Source organism: Salvelinus sp. IW2-2015, unplaced genomic scaffold (genome assembly GCF_002910315.2).
Source record: "Salvelinus sp. IW2-2015 unplaced genomic scaffold, ASM291031v2 Un_scaffold1806, whole genome shotgun sequence".
NCBI classification, from domain to species: domain Eukaryota; kingdom Metazoa; phylum Chordata; class Actinopteri; order Salmoniformes; family Salmonidae; genus Salvelinus; species Salvelinus sp. IW2-2015.
The window spans coordinates 50,633-56,133 of NW_019943179.1; the positions used below are offsets into that span (position 1 = coordinate 50,633).

The 5,501-nt window shown below is 43.6% G+C and overlaps 1 pseudogene; it reads right to left on the reverse strand.

Moving 5' to 3' along the window:
- LOC139024708 (alpha-actinin-1-like) overlaps positions 1-5,501 on the reverse strand; it is a 41,103-nt pseudogene that overhangs the window by 15,129 nt on the left and 20,473 nt on the right.

The window sequence follows — 5,501 nt, forward strand, 5'->3', positions numbered from 1 at the left end:
GTGGTAGCAGAGAAACAGCATGTGACTTGGGTCACTGGAGTCTTTGGCAATTTTTAGGGCCTTCTGTGACACCGCTGTGTGTATAGAGGTCCTGGATGGCAGGAAGCTTGGCCCCAGTGATGTACTGGGCCGTACGCACTACCCTCTGTAGTGCCTTGCGGTCGGAGGCCAAGCAAGTTGCCAACCAGTCAGGATAATAGCTCTCTCGGTTATGGTGCAGGCTGTAGAATTTTTTGAGGATCTGAGGATCCATTGCCCAAATTCTTTTCAGTCTCCTTGAGGGTGGAGAAAATACGTTGTGTGCCCTCTTGCACGACTGTCATGGTGTGTTTTGGACCATGCTAGTTTGTTGCGTGATATTGTACACCAAGGAACTTGAACTCTCTAACGCTTTGCTCCACTACAACCCCGTCATGAGGATGGGGGGCAGTGCTCGGCCCTCCTTTTCTTGTAGTCCACGATCATCTCCTTTGTCTTGATCACGTTTGAGGGGAGAGGTTGTTGTCACTGACCTCCTTCCTTTTATTAGGCTGTTGTCGTCGGTTGTCGGTGATCAGGCCTACCAACCTGTTTGTGTCGTCGGCAACTTAATGATGGGTGTTGAGTCGTGCTTGGCCATGGTGAACAGGGAGTAACGTGAGGGAGACTGTGCACCGCACCCCCTAGGGCCCCTTGTGTTGAGGATCAGCGTGGGCAGATGTGTTGTGTTAACCTAACCCTCACCACCTGGGTGCGGCCCGCCAGAAGTCCAGGATCAGTTGCAGAGGGAGGTGTTTAGTCCCAGGGTCCTTAGCTAAGTGGTTGGGCTTTGAGGCACTATTGGTGTTGAACGCTGAGCTGTAGTCCAATTGCAATAGCATTCTCAGGTGTTTCCTTTTGTCCAGGTAGGAAAGGGCAGTTGTGGAAGTGCAAATAGAGATTGCATCCATCTATGGATCTGTTGGGGCGGTATTGCAAATTGGAGTGGGTCTAGGGTTTCTGGATATATGGTGTTGATGTGAGCCATGACAAGCTTTTTTCAAAGCACTCATGGCTACAGGACGTGAAGTGCTACGTTGGTAGTCATTTAGGCAGGTTTAACAGCTTGGTGTTTCTTTGGCACAGGGACTATAGTGGTCTGCTTGAATATGTTGGTATTACAGACTCAGACAGGGGAGAGGTTTGAAAATGTCAGTGAAGACACTTGCCATTGGTCAGGCATGCTCGGAGTAACACGTCCTGGTTATTTCCGTCTGACCCTGCGGCCTTAGTGAATTCTTGACCTGTTTATAAGGTCCTTTCTCACATCGGCTACGAGAGCGTGATCCGACAGTCGTACCGGAACAGCTGGTGCTCTGCAATGCATGCTTCAGTGTTGATGTCCTCGAACGAGCAATTAGAAGACATATTAGGCTCGTCTGTAGGCTTTATGTAACCATGTTATAACAGCCTATAACCCTATAAACCATTTAACCGTTAAAACGATAAGATAAATGCATAACATTCCACGTGAATTCACAATACAGCAAGGTTTGGGTCTCACGGTACGTCCTTCAGATGGTGAAGCATTGCACCTGTACTAACCAATTACAAGTAGCCTCAAGTCATTCGATGTGAAGCATTGGCCAACCTGTATCTACCATTACAGTACCTCAAGTCATTGCAAGATGGGGTGAAGCAATTTGCACCTGTACTAACATTACAGTACCTCAAGTCCATTTCAAGATGGTGAAGCATTGCACCTGTACTCCATTAACAGTACCTCAAGTCCATTTCAGATGGTGATAGCATTGCACCTGTAACTACCATTACAGTACCTCAGTCCTTTAGATGGTGAAGGCATTTGCACCTGTATACCAATTACAGTACCTCAATCCATTTCAGATGGTAAGCATTGCACCTGTATGCTAACATTACAGTAAACCTCAAGTTTCCATTTCAGATGGTGTAACATTGCACGTTTTTTCTCGCGTCCAATTTTTTAGTCTGTACTACCATTACAGTACCTCAAAGTCCATTGTCAATGGTGAAGCATTGCACCTTACACCATTACAGTTATCCTCAATGTCATTTCAGATGGTGAACGCCAATTGCACTTTGTACTACATTACAGTACCTCAGTTCCATTTCAGATGGTGAAGCATTTGCACCTGTACTAACCATTACAGTAACCTCAAGTCCATTTCAAGATGGTGAAGGCATTGCACCCTGTACTACCATTACAGTAGCCTCAAGTCCATTTCAGTGGTGAAGCCATTGCAACCTGTACACCATTACAGTACCTTCAAGTCCATTTCAGATGGTGAAGCATTGCACCTGTAGCTACCATTACAGTAAACCTCAAGTCCATTTCAGATGGTGAAGCATTGCACCTGTAACTTACATTACAGTACCTCAGTCCATTTCAGATGGTGAAAGCAATTGCACCTTACTACCTTACAGTACCTCAGTCCTTTCAAGAATGGGTGGGGGGGAAAAAGCATTGCACCTGTAGCTACCATTACAGTACTCAAAGTCCATTTCAAGATGGTGAAGCATTGCACCTGTTACTACCATTAGCAGTACCTCAAGGTCATTTCAGATGGTGAAGCAATTGCACCTGTACTACCATTACAGTACCTCAAAGTCATTTTCAGATGGTGAAGCTATTGCACCGCTGTACTACCATACAGTACCTCAAGTCCATTTCAGATGGTGAAGCATTGCACCTGTACTACCATTACATACCTCAAGTCCAATTTCAGACTGGTGAGCATTGGCACCTGTACTACCATTACAGTAACCTCAATTTGTCCATTTCAGATGGTGAAGCATTGCAACCTGTACTACCATTAACAGTACCTCAAGTCCATTTCAGATGGTGAAGCATTGCACCTGTAACTAACATTATGCAGTAACCTCAAGTCCAATTTCAGATGGTGAAGCATTGCACCTGTACTACCATAAAACAGTACCTCAAAGTCCATTTGCAGATGGTGAAGCATTGCACCTGTACTACCATTACAGTACTCAAGTCATTTAGATGGTGAAGCATTGCACTGTACTACCATTACAGTACCTCAAGTCATTTCAAGAGGGAAGCAATTGCACACTTGTACTACATTACAGTAACCTTCAAGTCACATTTCAGATGGTGAAGCATTGCATTCCTTCTACATTACAGTAGCCTCAATCCAATTTCAGATGGTGAAGCATTGCACCTGTACTACACATTTACAGTACCGCACAGTCCCATTCAGATTGGTGAAGCATTGCACTGTACTACCATTACAGTACCTCAAGTCATTTCAGATGGTGAAGCATTGCACGCTGTACTACATTACAGTACATCAAGTCCATTTCGATGGTGACGCATTGCACCTGTACCTACATTACAGTACCTCAAGTCCATTTCAGATGGTGAAGCATTGCACCCTGTAACTACCATTACAGTACCTCAAGTCATTTCAGATGTGAAGCAATTGCACCTAGTACTACCATTAACAGTACCCAAGTCCATTTCAGATGTGAACATTGCACCATGTACTACCATACAGTACCTCAAGTCCATTGTCAAGATGGGTGAAGCATTGCACCTGTACTAATCCATTACAGTACCTCAAGGTCCATTTCAAGATGGTGAGGCATTGGCACTGTCTACCATTACAGTACCTATGTCCAATTTTCAGATGGTGAAAGCATTGCACCTGTACTACTATTACAGTACCTCAGTCCATTTCAGATGGTGAAGCATTGCACCTGTACTACCAATTACAGTACCTCAAGTCCATTTCAGATGGGTGAAGGCATTGCACCCTGTACCTACCATTACAGTACCTCAGTCCATTTCGAAGAGGTGAAGCATTGCACCTGTAACCTACCATTACAAGTACCTCAGTCCATTTCAGATGGTGAATGAAGGTGTCCTGCAGGTCCTCCATGGCGCCCTCCATCCAGTTGTTGAACGGAGCAGCTCGTTTGGCAAACTCCAGATATAACTGATCTATTGTCTCCAGAAGCTTCTCAGTTCTCTGTCGGTTCCACACGAGGAAACACAGCGGAGAAAGACTGTATCGTTATTAGACCTATGAGCAGATCCCGCTCAAATTAAGCACGGAACCTATGGACCATCAAACTGAATTGAGCATCTAATTGATCATCTAATTGATCATCTAATTGATGGCATTCATATATATTTATACCACAGCATTGTTGAATACTAATTTCTGATTGGCTAGAAGGGACATTAAAACCAGGAACCATATCGGGACATTTGGAAAAAATATCGTGACCCTTGCAATCAGGATGTAATATGCGCCTACACATGGAGACTTGTATGTTGTTGGTGTTTATCTTTCTGTAACTTTGTAGCCAGTACAGTCTGCATGTGTATTTGTTGTTTTCTTTCTGTAACTTTGTAGCCAGTACAGTCTGCATTGTAGTTTGTTGGTTTATCTTTCTGTAACTTTGTAGCCAGTACAGTCCTGCATGTGTAGTTGTTGGTTATTTCTGTAACTTTGTAGCCAGTACAGTCTGCATGTGGTAGTTGTTGGTTTTATTCTTCCTGTAACTTTGTAGCCAGTACAGTCTCCTGTGTAGTTGTTGGTGTATCTTCCTGTAACTTTTGTAGCCAGTACAGTCTGCATGGTGTAGTTGTGGGTTTATCTTTCTGTAACTTTGTAGCCAGTAAGTCTTCATGTGTAGTTGTGGGTTTATTTTCTGTAACTTTGTAGCCAGTACAGTCTCCCTGTGTAGTTGTTGGTGTATCTTCCTGTAACTTTGTAGCAGTACAGTCTGCATGTGTAGTTGTGGGTTTATCTTCCTGTAAACTTTGTAGCCAGTACAGTCTGCATGTGGTAGTTGTTGGTTTATCTTCCTGTAACTTTGTAGCCAGTACAGTCTCCATGTGTAGTTGTTGGTTTATCTTTCTGTAACTTTGGTAGCCAGTACAGTATCGCATGTGTAGTTGTTGGTGTATCTTCCTGTAAACTTTGTAGCCAGTACAGTCTGCATGTGTAGTTGTTGGTTTATCCTTCCTGTAATTTGTAGCCAGTACAGTCTCCTGTGTAGTTGTTGGTTGTATCTTCTGTAACTTGTAGCCAGTACAGTCTGCATGTGTTAGTTGTGGTTTATCTTCTGTAACTTTGTAGCTACAGTCACCATGTGTAGTTGTGGGTTTATCTTTCTGTAACTTTGTAGCCAGTACAGTCTCTGTGTAGTTGTGGGTTTATCTTTCTGTAACTTTGTAGCCAGTACAGTCCCTGTGTAGTTGTGGGTTTATCTTTCTGTAACTTTGTAGCACTAAATCTGCTGTGTAGTTGTTGGTTTATCTTTCCTGTAACTTTGTAGCCAGTACAGTCTCCCTGTGTAGTTGTTGGGTTTTTCGCTGTAACTTTGTAGCCGATACAGTCTGCATGTGTAGTTTGTGGGTTTATTTTTCTGTAACTTTGTAGCCAGTACAGTCTCCTGTGTAGTTGTGGGTTTATCTTTCTGTAACTTTGTAGCCAGTACAGTCTGCATGTGTAGTTGTGGGTTTTCTTTCT